This window comes from Plutella xylostella, chromosome 4, assembly GCF_932276165.1.
Source record: "Plutella xylostella chromosome 4, ilPluXylo3.1, whole genome shotgun sequence".
In the NCBI taxonomy this organism is placed as follows: domain Eukaryota; kingdom Metazoa; phylum Arthropoda; class Insecta; order Lepidoptera; family Plutellidae; genus Plutella; species Plutella xylostella.
In genome coordinates, this window is record NC_063984.1 from 6,039,892 (window position 1) to 6,057,172 (window position 17,281).

At 37.7% G+C, this 17,281-nt stretch overlaps 1 protein-coding gene across 4 annotated transcripts in view; it reads right to left on the reverse strand.

Annotated features, from left to right (window-relative positions):
• The window catches only part of LOC105384071 (schwannomin-interacting protein 1 homolog), a 47,880-nt gene that overhangs the window by 21,659 nt on the left and 8,940 nt on the right, over window positions 1–17,281 (reverse strand). For 3 of the 4 annotated variants that reach the window (XM_011554237.3, XM_011554235.3, XM_048632103.1), the window contains exon 1: window positions 3,524–3,820. The exons of the other annotated variant lie outside the window; for it this stretch is intronic. The gene's annotated coding sequence lies outside the window, so the exon portion shown is untranslated. Of the gene's footprint in view, window positions 1–3,523; window positions 3,821–17,281 lie in introns of those variants that run through there. 4 annotated transcript variants of the gene reach the window in all.

The following is a 17,281-nucleotide window of genomic DNA, read 5'->3' on the forward strand; positions in this document are numbered from 1 at the left end:
TAGTAACTACCTATGACCTATATTTTGTAGAGCAATTAAGTATTCCTAAACGAAATAGAGGGTTAATATATATTAATAACAAACTAGCCGGCCAACTAAACCTCAGTCCATCGTCGGTCTATGTTTAGCTAGGCACTTACTACGATTTATAATGTCGGCAGCTATGATTGATGTTCAGTGTATTGAAAACTAATGTATGAGTTGATATACTTACCTACCTCTATAGGGCATCCTCATATTTATAGGGCAGTTAGCAGCATAGTAAATGAATTATTATATGACTGTATTTATATTTTACAAACAAACGGAACAGAAAGACCACTTATATCCCATTCCACGGGGAAAGACATCTGACAGAACCCTTATTACATTCGAATAAGGATAGTTTTTGTTTGTATCAGTTGTCTTTCCCTAAGTAGAAGTACCTATAGTACCTACTTATAGTGTTCAAGTGTTCAGATCTTTAAAAAACCGAAATAATAATTAGGTAAGTAGTAAGGTAGGTATAGTATAAGGTATTTAGGATTAATATTATAGTACTGTAATAATTATTTACTTGGGCATAATTATACAGTATAGGTTACCTACCTTCTTACATTTAAATATGGCAACGTTATTCTTCGCTTAGTTTATTTTCGGTTATGAATTTTATGATTACCTACTTCATACATAATTTAGAACTAGAACGTAACGCACGAAATTTACTGTGCCATAGATCATAATCTTAACTGAGCCATTTCTCTAATGACTCGCTTCGTAAACTAACTTGGAAGCAATGACGTTTCATGTTTTTGTTAACTTTGGTTAGGTATAATTAAGAAATTTTTCGAGGGTGGACAATAAAGTTTACTAAAGTTGTGGTCGGCCTCGAGCAAGCGAGCTAAGTAAACTGAATTAATGTTAACTAAGTAATTCTAAAGTAAACTGGCGGGTTATTTTCGTCTCAACTTCTTATCCATAAAATTATTATAATGTGTCCTAGTCCTAATACGCGCTGAGCTATTGTATGCTATTGGCGAGCTTTTTTTATTTTCGTATGTTTACTTAAATACTCGTTCTTACAATAAACTCTTTACCCAATCATGTGGGAGAAATTTAGAAACCGTGTAGGCATCACTGTAATCTTCAAATACTACTTAGTATCGAATCGAAATTGTTCGTGACTTTTTTTCTTATAGGTAGGATTAGACATTTTTCGTAGACCTCCCATCTAAATTAGAATTCCACAGCAGCCCTTTGACATTCTGCTTGGTATTGATCGTGACCCAGCCGCGTCTCGTCTGTGCAGAGAATGCACTCAAATAGGTACATCTATTCTAAAACATATTTGGTAAAGTTACGTTTGGTAAAGCAGAAAATTAAAGTAATGTGCCCGTCGAATCAATATAGGTACCTAAACCTATATGGAAAGAACGTCTCGAGTATTGAGCGTTTCAGTGGAAGCGGTCACCAGGTGACATCTAATCATCTCATCTCATCTAAAAAATAAACGCACTTGTTTTTTAAATTTTAAACTAATAAATTAGTGTAACAAATTTGAACGAGAGGTGGTGACCGACGAATTAATCTGACCAGAGTGTCGAGGTTGTAATCGACTTCTGTTCATGTTTCATTTAAGTATTTTGTGTAACTGCATCCGCACAGTGCACTTGATAGTTAGTGACTCAAAGATCCTGAAAAAACGGGATATTCCATTTATCCAATCCAGTTTGAGTATGCCTATCCACTGTGCAGCGGCAGCGTATAAATTTGTACATGGGCTGATGGCTTGAACAAAGAAAATAATTCTAGATTTGAATAAGTTATTTATGCATTGAATCAGAATTTCATAATTACCTACTCGTGTACCTATTTATGTTAGTAAGTTAGTATGTACAGTTCGTTAGTAAAAGAGGTTCTTTAGGCTCCACAAGTGACTTGTTATTTTTTAAGAGTTACATCCCGGGCTGACAGCACCTCGGATGCCAATTAAGCTTAGAGTACTCTACAAAATCTCTCTAGCTGCTATTTAGTCTGTGTAAACATAAAAAAATATGTTGTATTTTAAAAATAATTGTTAATCACCAATCTAAACCAAACCCTCAAAAAAACAATCCTCACACACATAAGACTCGTACATTACTTAAGTAATACGACGTATGAATAAGTATACCTATTATGTTTTTTTTATATACTTTAACTTATGATTATCACTAATGGCTCTTACTAGGTTATGAAATGGTCAGTGAGGGCGGTTTTAGGGTGAGAAAACCATTTAAAACCTAGTTAGTGTTTTCTTTTGTGCATTACAGCAACAATATTAGTCATATTTAAATAAAATAGTATTGTATGTAAAGCCTTGGTTCTGCCGCTTCTTTTAAGGTTACATTCGTTGAGATATGTATCATAGTTTTACCAGGGCATTAAAATGAAGGGTCAAAAACATTTTTTGGCTCTCCTGAAAATTTTGTCTCGTTGGATTTTACAAATAGCGTATCAGACCAGGCGAGTCATAATTTTAAAGTTAATTTTGGATAGCGTAGCAACAAGGTACCAATAGAGTAGCAGCAATAATATCCATTTGCATGTTTTGTGTGTCGGTGACAAAAGTACACTAGCGTTTGCCACCGCGGTGTTGTTCTTAGTAAGTAGTCGTGTGAACCCTTTAAGGGAATTGGAACAAAATAGTTTCGTAGTTGGTAAGGTGATCGGCATTTAATGAGCCGTTCCTTCGCCGCGGAGGGCTCGAACTCCTTCTAGGTCAGCGCCCATTGTTCGCGTGCCCGTAATGAGAACATTACCATCAATCGGTTATGGCTTTGGGAAATTGCCGTGGAAAACTAGTGGAAATTCTTATTATTTACAGGCTTATAACCACAGATGGTAAAAGAAGTTTTAAGATTGACCGATTGGTGTTGATATTTTATAAATTCGGGTTCATTTTATTATCAATCGTAATTAACCACTATTTTTACGGTTAACTTATGTTTTTTAACCTTATGTGGATTTTTCTAGCATTACTTAGAAAAGTAGTTAAAATTAAATTATTTGAAATAATAATGCTTAGCTGATGTACAATACTAGCTAAATAGATTACTCGTAGGTATATATGTAGAAAATCAATGCCTTATTGAACTATACCTACATGCTTATATGGTATGAGTACTAGCATAATTTATTAGTTAATTGTGCTAAGTTTAGTAAGTAAATATTTCAGTCTTTACTCTGAAATTATACGCTTATTTCCTGAACTATCTATCTCATTCAACATTGTCACCGGCCGGTCTGTGATACATATATGTATTAGGTATGTAGAGGTAAGTATGTAATACCTATACAGATTTATATATTCCTTCCTATGTAACTGCAACATTCAGGGCACGACACGTTGTGACGTCGGTACATTTACATAGATTTACGTTTTGTAGTAGGTACGCCTGCGACGAATAAATAACATTGAAGTCCAGATGCCGATAGATTTTATGATATCAGCCTTATCAGTTTTTTTTCTGCAATAATGTTAAGTAAGTACAACTGTAAGTACCTGTAAAGGGCGCCATCCTTGCTACAGCCGGGCGCACTCGCTGAATAATAAATGCAGCAAGAGCAAGGTTATCTTGTGTTGGCTCCACTCGTGCCGCGCTGCACGCCGCCGTCGTTCCTGCGACGCAGTCACTTCCCACGCCCCCACACGCACACCACACGGACACCGATGGTATTATAAACGTTTACGTCACTCAGCCTGCCGATACTATAGCAATAGAAACAGTAAGTAAGGAGACAGTAGTGAGGAGAAGGACGCGCGCTCCCCCTGCCGGCTCACTGGGAAGTGATCGCGTGCCGCCGCCGCCGCCCGCCCGCCCCGCCGCCCACCACGCTAGGGCGGCTTTATACAGCGCTCCACATTAAATCGACAAAAAAACAATAGGACTGAAACCATTAATGACATTCAGTATTTAATATTGACTTTTAAATTGCAGCTCTCAATATGTACACGAATTATTGTATAGATGTTCTTTTCTATTACAAATTACATTTCTTTTAATGGCCTTACAGTTGGAGTTATCCATTAATGGAAAAGGAAGGAATATTTATGTAGCAACCATTTTAACAGATGCTGGGTTACTTAGTATAAATTCAGATGTAAAACAATAAGGGGTTTGTTTTTCTTAATTATACCAACCATTAAGCTTTTGGAAGAGGTCGTTTCCAAATAATTAAATTTCCTTAATCACATAGTTAAGCTTTATAGGAGTGAGAGAGGTATACTTCCTAAATAAAGAGATGTTTCACAGCACTACAGCCTAGGCCGCAACGCGCAAGTCTAGACTCGTATACATACAGATATGGGGCTGTATTATTGTGAACCGAGAACCTTTGTTCACTCTACTTCAAAAGAAATCTTGCTCATTCGCTGCATTGTTCTAAGTGCACATGAACTATGATTATTTTAAATAGCTTGCGGTTACATTAAAATGAGTTCTAGTGAATAAAGATTGAGAGCTTTATTCTAACTTTTCTGGGATTTAATGTAGTCTCAATATAATAATGTAGTATTAGAATAGTAGAAGAGTCTTTGAAATGGGTTGAGTAGTTTTTGAGCTTCTTCTAATATGCATATGTATTATACTTTTTTATGTTGTAAGTAGTAGTAAAATATAGATTTAATAATAGACACGTACTCTTTTATTGCGTATTAGAATCAAACGAACGAGCACGACTCTATCCCGTTGTATAAATAAACGATTGCGTGACAAACAATCCCGTTTTGTTTTCCGATTTACATTGACGCTCCTGTCACCAAGTCTACCAACGCTAAGCTTGGCTTGTTTTAAATTAGTATAACAGTTTTCATAACAAAACAGCCGTTATCCGCAAAGCTAATTAGTCCACCGCTCCACAGCGGCTTCAACATGTTACAGCGCTTCCTGTATTTCAGCGGAAAGCTCCAACCACCGGGTTCAAGTTTCCACAACAAAGTTAAGACATTCTTAGTCTAGTTAGGGATGCTTTGTTTGTATTTTATTCATACGGTTTCTTTGTGAGAAATTCTTTATTTTACACCTAGTTAACACCAACCAACTAATTCATTAACTTTTTAATGACAGGTATATTGAATAGTATATACCTATCTAGATTGTCCGACTTCTCTAATCTACCTGCAACTTGCGTACAACTAAGTTAGCGGTTCCACACGAGGCTGTATTTATTATGCGGCTGGCTTTCGGTTGGTTTCAGTCTTATTACAGACACGGCCTTGAACTGAAAATCTTCAATGGGACCGCGTGCGTACAGTATATAGCTACTTATGCGTACCTTTGTCTTATTTAAATTATTAACCAGTAGCTTCAAAAAATATATAAAACTTATACATATAGCTGTCCGATACCTTTTATATAGGCTCTGCCTAGTTTGGTGTCGGTTGGCTGTGTATGTAATGTCTCCACATATTATTTCTTTTATATTATTTAAGCTTAATCATTATGAATTCATGATAGTAAGTAAATGGAAAGCTTTGTGCTTACGGTGTCTACAAAATATTTTATCGAATCGGTAGTTGTATCAGTATATACATTATACTACTCACTCGGTGGCAACCAGACTCAGAATAATAATATGTTGCTAATGTCGCCCTCTAGCGCTATTTTACAAAAAGACAAAGCTCCCTATCAAAGAGGCTACAAAAGGGAGGTCTAACGTACGGAGGTTATACAATATTTCTGAAACTTTCCAGCCAGTCTTGTGTTCGCTAACCTCCTCATAGATGGCGCTACCGTGCTGTGTGAAGAATGGGGAGGGGGGGGGGAGTAGTAGTACACTAGGCTCTGCATTGTTCTATGCATTGTGCATTGTGCCTGAAAGACCTGAACCCACAGAATACAGGTCTGTGCCTGAACCTATTTTTACCAGTTTACTTATTACTTACTTACCAAATTAAAAAAATTTAAAAATTATAGATTAAAAAAACTTCGAACCTCAGATTCTTAGATATGCTTAGGCTCCTATGTTACTACGGATGCGATAATTAATATTTTCTCATTCACATTTGGCAAAACAAACCAAAACAAAGGTTCCGTGGATTTAGAAATAAACCCGAGTGTTGCGTGTAATAATCTGGAGGGTGTGTCGCTTATATTTACGGTTACTGCAACGCCCGCCGCCGCCCCTCGTATAAAATTATAAACTCGGGCCGTAGCGTCTAGCGTCTCGCTAAATTACTTCATTCTCAAGGATTATCTTTTGTTGTTATTGTGACGACCTTTTTGTGAAAACTTTTTTGGTTGCTAAACAATGTTAGCGATTCAATTCTTTGAAATATTTTCTCTAAAGAGGAAATATATATTTTTTGCGATGCGAAGTGAATTTTAAGTTTTACATCATTAAAATTAATATCATTATATTGTTCAATCACTTGAACAGCTGCTGGTTTTCATCCCCTTCATTTCAGCTGTGGGTTAAATAAAACTTTCCTTAAGTACCTGCTATGTAATATTCAGAAGACTATCCACGACCCAAGAGGTTTCAAAGAGAATTGCAAGTGGATTTTACTGCATAAACTTTTGAGAGATCATCTTAATACGGCATTGCTCTCTCACGTACGTACTATAGCACTCCAGTCAAACGTTTTCAGAAGAAAAGGTATAGTTATGTGGGGACTTGGGACTGACTGAGCCAATTTAATTTCAGTTCAATTTATTCTATTTTGTGAGAGTTAAATTTTGTAATTTGGGTGTATTTTTTTCAGTTTTAGTGTGCTGTCGTACTGTATTTTTTCTCCGTACTGTATTCGTCGATACACATAAATGATTTTTTCACAATATTTACGAATGTATTGTAGGCTTATTGCTCTGGCATATTTGCACTTACATTTGAATGTAATAAGATTTGCTAAAGTTCCACAGGGTGGGAATAAAAAATTTAATAGAGATATTTAACTGCCACTCGACATCAGATTACTTTATTTTTAACATCATCATAGTAATGTACGTATGATAAAAATGGTACTTAATTCGTAAATAATACTTTACAGTCGACATAAGATTACTTAATACATTTTTCATCATCATAATAATGTATGGTAATTAATACACTTTTAGGGTGACTTGCTCCAAATATTTAAACGAATCTAAATCTATTGCTCTCTTGCTTTGACAGTGTACCTACTAATAGTGTATGTAGTAGGATAATAATAAATCCCTGACTTTTTTAAAGAGCCACTTGCTTACCTACTTCCAATACGTCTACGAAACATATTTCCAAACATAATTCTAGTAGACGCTGACGACTAACGAGATTAGAATCGATCATTACCCGAACACCCTGTATGGCCCTGTAGACGCCGGGCGGTCGTCGCGACGGCACTAATGCCACAAGCCTCCCCCCCCCCCTGCCTCCTGTTACAAACCCCCTACCCCGGTGACTCTCTCCGACGTCTGACTGTTTATATTTACCTAATAAAATACTTGGAACTCTTCTTGACTGGAATTATTTCATTCCATTACTTACTTGATATGTAAGCTTAAAAATATTATAATTATTTTATATAATTATTTACTTTTCAATAAACCGTTGGGGTAGACGAGTTCTCGAGTGGAGACCACGAACAGGCAAACGCAGCGTGGGACGCCCTCCTGCCCGCTGGACTGACGACCTTAGGCGGGTGGCGGGTAGTGGTTGGATGAGGAAGGCCGTGGACCGAGTGTTGTGGCGCTCCTTGGGAGAGGCCTATGTCCAGCAGTGGATGATTATTGGCTGATGATGAATAAACTTATTCAAAAAAATAATAATATACCTATATCCTTTTTTAACCGACTTCGAAAAAAGGAGGAGGTTCTCAATTCGACTGTATGTATTTTTTTTTTTTTTTTTTATGTATGTTCAACGATTACTTCGTCGTTTACGGACCGATTTTGATAATTCTTTTTTTGATATTCTGGGCTTATCTCAGGGGTGGTCCCATTTTTTTTTCAGAATTTTATTCCAACCCTAAGGGTGGGAAAAAGGGTAAAAACAGGGTATGAATTTCCAATTTGAGCACCAATTAACCGATTCTAATGAAATTTAGAACTTAAATATAGTTCGTATAACAAAAAAATATGATGGTGACCTGGAGCTGATCTGATGATGGAAACGGAAGCCAGTCAAGAGAACTCCTCAACGGTAAGCAGCAACTACACCATGTTTGGACGTAAATGACTCGTATAGACTAGCTAGTAGGACTTATTGCAGCTTGAAACCAATTCTATTAACTTCAAAAATATACCAGGTATTAAAATTACGGAAGTAACAACAGTCATAACTTTAATAATTTCTAGTATGAATTGACGAAACTGGTAGCAAATACTAATTTGCCTATATATAGTGCAGAAAAAATCTTAATACCGCGATGAAGAATTTGTTAACGTGTTCGGACGTAAAGATGTCGTATAGAATACCTAGTAGTAAGACTTAAATTTAATATTAAGTGGTCTAGCCTACTTAGCCTAGCAGGAATAACATACACTAATTTGGGTATGTAATGTAATGTGCTGAATAAAACCTAATGCCGCGACGCGTACCACGGTTTATAACAGTATTGTGAAATAAGAGCCAATCCAGAAATACAACCATACCGCGATGTAGAATTAACGCTCGCAGTGCCATCTAGGGAGGGAGCACAGAACCTAAATATAGTTATTATATTTTATCATAACAATTTGATTTAATAATGGAAACAAAAGGCATTCAGGGGGAACCCCTCAACGATAAGCAGCAACTTTGTTTGGACTTTACTGATTGAAAGCAATAATAATAATATGTGGGGACATCTCACACACGGCCATCTGACCCCAAACTAGACAGATAATTATAATATGGGTAACGGAGAGCTGATTTTTCATCGCAGAAGAAGACCCGAGTACAAATATCAAACATCTGTCTTTAAACAAATATATACCCGGCCGGGGATCGAACCCGGGACATTAGGCATAGCAGTCAGGGTCACTAACCACTACACTAGGAGTAGGACTTATTGATATCATTCGCATCAATTATAACATAATATTATTATGTGTTGATACACGATTTGACTTATCTTTTACTTTACGATTAATTTTATAGAAAAAAATTATTACCTAAGTACCTACTATAAATTTGAAGACAATTTACTTAGGTTAGGTTAGGTGCCTGTCGAATTACCTATAATTATGTGTTATATATACGGCATTAACGGCTTTGAAAGCTTTAATCGTGTTATATTATATATACCTAAATAAAAATGAATTGATGATCGTTAGTCTGCTTAAAACTCGAGAACGGTGGAACCGATTTGGCTAATTTTGGTATTGAAATGTTCGTGGAATCCAGGGAAGGTTTAAAAGGTAAGAAGGGTAGGGTAGGGTATTGTGAACTCGGGCCTTAAATTACTTCTTTTAATCGTCTTAATCTTTCCATTTCTCGTAGTGCTTTTTCGTCATGTGGTCTAGTAAGTAATTTTCTTGGTTCTAAATCACAAAGTGCAATACCTTCTAATGTCTTCACCCGGCTAAGGGCAACATACACTTGGCCTTTGGCAAAGTTTTTCTTTCCCAAGTCAATTACAGCTTTATTTAAGGTGGTACCTTGAAGCTTATGAACAGTTACAGCCCAACTCAAGATTAACGGTAGCATTCTTCTTTCTACATCCCCGTAGCCCTTGTTAGCTTGGAATGTTGCTGTTGAAGGAGCTATTGCCACTAAGCCTTCACTGTCTTTCACTTTGATGCCAATGGTCTCATCGTCAAATTTAACGTAAACTGCATCAGGCAACTCACCTGCTTCTAACTGATCGCGACGAAGGGCCGGCCACTTAAACTTGCAAATGATTCCCATCGCACCGTTCACGAGACCCTCAGTAACTGATATGTTGCGCCTTAACATTACCCTGGATCCTTTTCCCAGTTTTAGTACGTGCAACAAACCACCACAGTTATTAACGTCAGCAGGAATTACGTTACATGGTGGCCGTTTTCCGTACGTTGCAGCCTCTCGAGACTCATCGGCAGCGTGCATGGTGTAAACGCGACTGGACTGTAATAATTGATCCGTCATTTTACAGTTATATTCATCTACCAATCTGATGGTAGGAAAAATTCTAACTGCAGCGCCATCCGCGAAATCACCAACCTGTTCAACTCGCCGTCTTTCACACAAAAGTTGCAATTGTGAGATTGTGAGCTCACCGAATCGCAAATTATTTAATAAATCCACGAATTCCTCGTCGCTACTTTGACGCATGTTGATGGTGAGTTCGCAGAAGGAGAACTGTTGCCATAAATGTATTTCTGCGTTTGACCACAAAGGTTGATCGAAGCACCAATGCCCTTTAACTGGCGGTAACTGCATTATGTCGCCAAATAACAATACATTTACACCTCCAAACAATAAATGATTGTTTTTGAACTCCTGCAGGCGTAAATGGATTATACGCAAATTTTCATACGACACCATCGATATTTCGTCAATCACTAACCATTTTATGTAACGCCACTTCCGTCTTTCCCGTTCCAATGGCTGTCCACTCATTTTACGATAAGTCATCGTAGTGGTCTTTTCAATAGGAAGTGAAAATACCGAGTGAAGCGTTCGACCAGAAATTTGGCGCGCTGCAACACCCGTCAAAGACGCCACTTCAACAAAATTTGGTTTCAACAGCACGTCCACCGTGGGAGCATAGCAGCGTTTAATATGCTCAACAATTAATTTTAATATAAATGATTTCCCGCTACCAGCTCCACCCGTGATAAATAATAACAAAGGCTGCTGATTTTCATCTAACCTGATATCTTTATCAATGGAATCTGACACCTGTTTCAATAAATCTTTTTGTTGAACATTGAGGCTTCTGATTCCATTTACAAAAACTTCATCGGGCATAGCAGTGGAATCATTATTGTCGATAAAATCATCTTGATCTGCATATACATTGATCTGGTCCTCGGCGTATATGTTTATATTATGTTCTCTAGGGTCGTTGGTGCTTCTGTCATCGTTCACAGTGTTTAGTGCTACAGCTTGAACAAGAGCTTGTTGTATAATTTGCTCAGCATGGGCAAACTGCTCCACGGATAAATTATGTAAAAGAGGCCTTAACTCTGATTGTCGGCGTAAGAAACAAGCTTCAGCTGTTTCGCCTTCTTCCATGAGTTCACTTTCATTGCGAAAAGGGATGTGACACACAACCAGATTGTAAAAAAACCCTTCTCGGTCACTATTCAGGGTATAGTACCGAGTGCGCAAAACTGCGGCCTGATTCCTGATTCTCATTCTGGTCTGATCCAGTAGTTTTATGTAACGTGGGTGTTCGTTCTCCTGATCTCTTAGCTCAATGTCACCGTCATCATCGGTCCACACTGTACTCGAAACAGTTTCGTAACGAACCGAAAATTCAGCCAAACTTACCTCTTCTAATTCGTTTGGTCGTTGCTGGTAGCGATCGAATATGTTGTTGAAAATCGATGTTTCATCTTCACCAAATCGTAATAGTCTGTAACGTTGTTCCGGACGACAGCTATTGACGAAGACTGTTTTTCGAGAACACATCTTTAGAGGCAAGTGGCAGAGACGATAAGCCGCTTCTGGTGCACTAACTAAGCGTTGTCCAAGGATCGCCATAGAAACCGAAAACAATTGCTTCCATACATCATTACTTTGCCGTTTTGCTTTCTGAACCGCTTCCCTCACAACATCGCCACAATCACTGGGTTCACATTTGCTTGCATATTTGGCAATATAATATGCAACAGCTGTTACATTTCCACAAGGTTGTATATCCATGTTTGCTCCCCAAATTTTTAGAAGAACTGTGTTATAGTTGTTAACCATAACTTCGTCTGCATTTCTCTGCAGTATACAAAAACGCCCATTATTACGAAGGGCGTCATCAGGTTCTAAGCAGGTCGTTGTATCACTTGTAGGCCTCGGAAATCCAAAACGACACACACCAGTATTTCTATCTTTATAGCATGTTGTGGAATGTTTGTGAATTTGCAACCTTTTAACCAGCTCAGTATTATCACCGTTAAGTGAGCATGACACGACCTGATCGATTATTCTAAGCCCTTCAGGACTATCAAAATCTGGTACAGTATTACACCACAAAAGCATATGTAAATGGGGGCTCCCTCTGTTCTGGAATTCTATTCTGTGCCAAAAATCTGTAATAGATCCTCCTAAACAGTCGGCATTCATTTTTAAAAATCTCATTAATGCGTTTACCCTAAGTGTGAACTGTCTCGCTACAACAACTGGGTATTTTTGTACAAGTTCGAGTCGTTCATCAAAGGGAATGTCTTCGACAGCGTCAGGCATTGCATCAGGGCGTCCATCTGCTATGAGTAATGCTTTGATCATGTCTGGCCAGTTCAGATCGTTACATGAAAATGTTACAAACCAAGTTGGAGGGCCAAGACTCCGCACCATAGCAATTAACTCAGAGCAACATCTTTTCCAGTATGCAGCCGAGCCTCTGATATTTCTCATCGTTAGGTGCATATTATCGACGAGACCTTGAGGTGTATGTTCACCTTGTTTCATTCTACATGAAACGGAAACACTTGCCTTAGCTCTAAAATATTCAACCACAGACAGAGCAAAGAATAAATAGTCGTTTCTTTGGAATCGAGGATCGTTGCTCATAATTCGAGCTTGGAAATAATCAAGAGCAGTTATACTGATATCTCTATCTTCACCAAAACCGTTTCTACCATCGGGGTAAAGAAAATACCAACAAAGTTCTTCCATCCTTTTTTCTCGTTCAATGTTAAGCGGTGGTGCAGTTTTTCTTTGGACATCAACAACTCGGAGTGGATCATCTAAATTATGTCCATTATTAGCGTTAACAATGGTATCCAAAGTCGGTACGTCTTCGTCAATAGAATAAAGTAAACTTGTCGAACAAATTACTCGTTTTTCTAAATTAGTTGTATGTAATCGTAGATGCGTTATCGGGGTTGTGGAATTATTCGACACACTCGGAATAGGATATGGAGGCAACACAATATCTTGGGAAGTGTCTGGGCATTGTTGAATAACCTGGTTTTCATGTGTAGTTGTAGTATCATCAGATGATACAGGGATAGGACCTTGAAAGGAACAGGTATAAACAAGTGACTCTTGAATGACATCGTGTTCCACTACGGGTGATGAATGAGAAGCAACCTCTTGCACTGCTTCTCTCTTGTCGGTGCCAATAGATATAGGTGTATCTTGGAACGTATCTACAGGGGATATATTGACAGGGCCTTGAGGGGAGCATCCGAAAATAAATGACTCTTGCGTTACGACGTATTCCACCACAGAAGGTGCGTCCAAATTATTACAGGGTGGATCATGTAATGATTCGTGGTGTGATGCTTGAGAAGCAACTACTTGCTCTGCTTGATTCTCGTCGATGCAAATTGAAATCGGTGTAATGCAGTATGTGTTGAAAAAACGATCATCACCTTTATTTACCTTTAAATTGCGACGTAGGATTGCGAATAATTCATCTATGTTGACAAAGCGCATGCAACACGCAGTCCCTCTGGATGACGCTTTGTAACCCTTTGGCCCCCGAGCATGAGAATCAAATAACCAATAATATGTATTGCCCGATATGCTTTGGCAAGCAATAGCCACAGAAACTGAATTGCTTGTAAGAATTCCACATTGGTGATCCCTAAAAAAACAAGCCAAGGCATTTTTTAAATTTGGGAATCCTTCCTCGCTCTGATCTTTATCAATATGCCCATCAATCGAGACATTATTCTGAACATTAACATTCACCCAATGCCCATTAAACAACAACCGTGGCAGGAGTTCTCTCAACGCTAAATATTCAACGTTTTGTTCTCCAGCATTGGGATTTTGTCGTGCTAAAATGCATTCATGATAGTATGTATCTCCAACTATCAATATATAGTCGACATCACTCACCGTCCATGTATTTGCATCTGATAATGAAAAGGCGACAGAAGCAGTTGCTGCGATACCAGTACACTGCCTTCCACGAGAGTCTATGCTAAATCTGTCATTACCTTGGTGAAAAGAACCACGTAAAATAGATACATCATTATTTATGTGTACAAGCCTGCTGGGTTGATTTGATTGTATCTGCTGTACAGTGATTTGCTGAGCCCTATCAGTCTGCACTTGGTTGCCATTGCTATCATCATCATGAAATTCAGCAACCTGAAATATCTGTGAAATATCGTTGTCTAATATACTAGCAAAGTTTGGTATGACGTCTTGATATAGGTTGTTATGTAATAGTAGCCATTGTAACGCAGTCTTTACTCTTTCAATGTTTAAATTAAACTCTCTGTGTTGTTGCAAGTTCTCCCGAGTTTCTACTACAACAACCAATCCTGCATTGCAGAGAGGAAGTGGTAATTGCTCAGCAATTTCTACAACGTCTTGTGCAAATAAAACCACTTGTCCTTTACACCAATTTTGACTGAACCTATTTTGTACCTTAATAATTTTTAGAAACGGAATTATTCTTGTTAGTAAGCGTTGTTCTACATCTGACAAACTAGCTATTTCTGGTGGTATTGGTGTAACGTCCATTTTGTTCCAATATGCTTTGGAAGGCACTTTACGTTTCCTCACGCTGGTAGAGCATCGCGAACATGTCACAATATTATTCATTTCTACTAATTCACTAGGCAGTAAATCTTGTCTGCATGATGTGTCAAGATAGCATCTCTGCTTAGGATATAATAATTTTCTACATATACCACATGGAACATCAGCAAATTCGTTGATGGCAGATAGAAAATTATTTTCCCCCAGGAATCTATTTCTGCGGGAAGTTTCACGCATATTCTCCAAGCGTTCTCTTCTTTGCTCTTCCGTTTCAATTCGACTGTTCTCAAGATTACGCTGTCTCATTGAAGTTAGCCTTTCAGTGCGTTGTTCGGGAGTTTCGTTACTCAACCGTTCGTGAATAATGCCGAGTCGATGTTCGCGTTGCTCCGGAGTTTCGTTACTCAAACGTTGATGGATAACATTGAGTCGATGTTCACGTTCCTCCGGAGTTTCGTTACTCAAACGTTGATTGATAACATTGAGTCGATGCTCGCGTTGCTCCGGAGTTTCGTTACTCAAACGTTCATTGATAACATCGAGTCGATGTTCACGTTGCTCCGGAGTTTCGTTACTCAAACGGTCACAAATAACGCTCAATCGATGTTCACGCTGTTCAGTCATCTCTTGTGATAATCGAGAGCGCATATAATTTCTCATCTGAGACAATCTTGCCTCACGAGTATGTTGCGATTCTTGAGAACGCGATGCAGCATTTCGCTTTAAATTTTTGGATAAGCGTTCCTTCTTTTTAACTTTATCCTCCATTTTTCTGCTTGCTTTCATGCGGGCTGCATTTTTGGTTGGTCTCCCCATAATTTCTACTTATGATACAAACAAAACTTTGTTAAAAAAACCTTCAACAAACAAACTTTAAAAAAATATTTATTATGCACGTACCTATACTAACTTTACTTATAACTACGCTTATCTAACAAAAAACTATTCATTATAAACTTAATGACTATCACAAAACAGCAAACAGAACAAACTTTTTAAACTTTATTAATATACTTACAAGTACCTATACTTTACTTATGACTAAACTAATCTATTAATTCTAAACTTAATTACTAGCACTAAAAAGCAAAAAATAAACAAACTTTTTAACAAAAAAAAAACCGACTTCAAAAAAACAAAAAGATGAACACTAAAAAGCGAAAAATAAAGACTAAATATTTCTTGTCGTAACCTGTTAGGTACCTATTAATTTAAGTAAAATAGAATATTTCCACTATCGACTTATCTGTTCGAAGTCGGTGCCAAGCTCGAAATATAACACCTACTTAATAGGTACTAAGCGATACATGTATACCTACAGCAAAATAAAATTAAAAGTGGAATATAAATCTAATGAAATATCTACTACTAATTTTGTAAACTATCAAAGACTAACATTCAACTTAGCATAGAAATTTATCAACAACGTAACGTAAGCATCGATTTTTTCATAATTCGGGACGTCCGTTGACAGCGTCTGCCCGCACGTGTCTGCCCGTTTGGGTTGCGTTGCTCAGAACCAGCCCCACACCGGCGCAAGCGTTAGGTAGGTACTTATGTAAGTATGTCTCGTGCGCGGGAAGAAGATGATTGTGGATACTTCCATATTATTATAGTGCATTGGCGTGTGTATATTTATTCTACCTATCTAGGTATTCGGCTTGGCACCGACATCAAGCAGATAAGTCGATAGTGGAAATATTCTATTTTACTTAAATTAATAGGTACCTAACAGGTTACGACAAGAAATATTTAGTCTTTATTTTTCGCTTTTTAGTGTTCATCTTTTTGTTTTTTTGAAGTCGGTTTTTTTTTTGTTATTCATTACTAAATTAAACTTTTTTTGTGTTGCTACGCAGCCGCGTAGCTCTTTGCTCGTAGCACTACGCTACGAGCTACGGCTGCTACGACTCGTCGTAGCGCTACGCACGCAGAAAGTTATAAAAAGTATTGAATGATCGTATCGATGTTATTTTGTTTGGTTCGGGTCCGATATCATATTGCACTCCTAACATAAACGAGGTTTAGTGCTTACTCTAGATATTTCACTAAAGATATCGATATTAGGGCTGTAAACATGTACTTAACGTTAACCCTTATAAAAATGTTATAGTTCTTGGCTTACTATATATTTTTTAGATCCGAACTATGTTTGTATAATGATTACTAAATGATGGAGTGTTAATTTTTCAATAAGCTTACATTCAATTACATTCTTTTGGATTTCTTTAAATGTAGCCTTTGTAGAGTGTCCCACTGCTAGAAGTTAACTTTATGAAAAAGATAATGAAACGAAATTACTTTATCATCGAACCTGCTATTTGTATCGCATATTTATATCACGAAAAGGGCTAGTCGCTAACACTTGTATGTTTAATACAGTCCACTCTGCTACAGCCCAGTGATACCACGTTTGTATGTTCACGGACGGGATTACTCCGGGGGGTTAGTTATAGACGACGATCCCTTACGTGCGCTTAATTCAATCAAAACTCCCTACCCAAGACACGGTACGGGAAAAACTACCAAATTATGCATCGTATTCGTACATGTTTTATGCAGAGTCTTGAGACGAAGGAATTTATGATGTCTTACTTAGGGTGGATTCGTCCAAACATCACGTTACACGAGAATAACTATACCGGAATAAAATTTATACGCGAGTAAATATCTGGGATAAGTAGATTTGCATTCTACCAAGTTATACCATGATTAATTG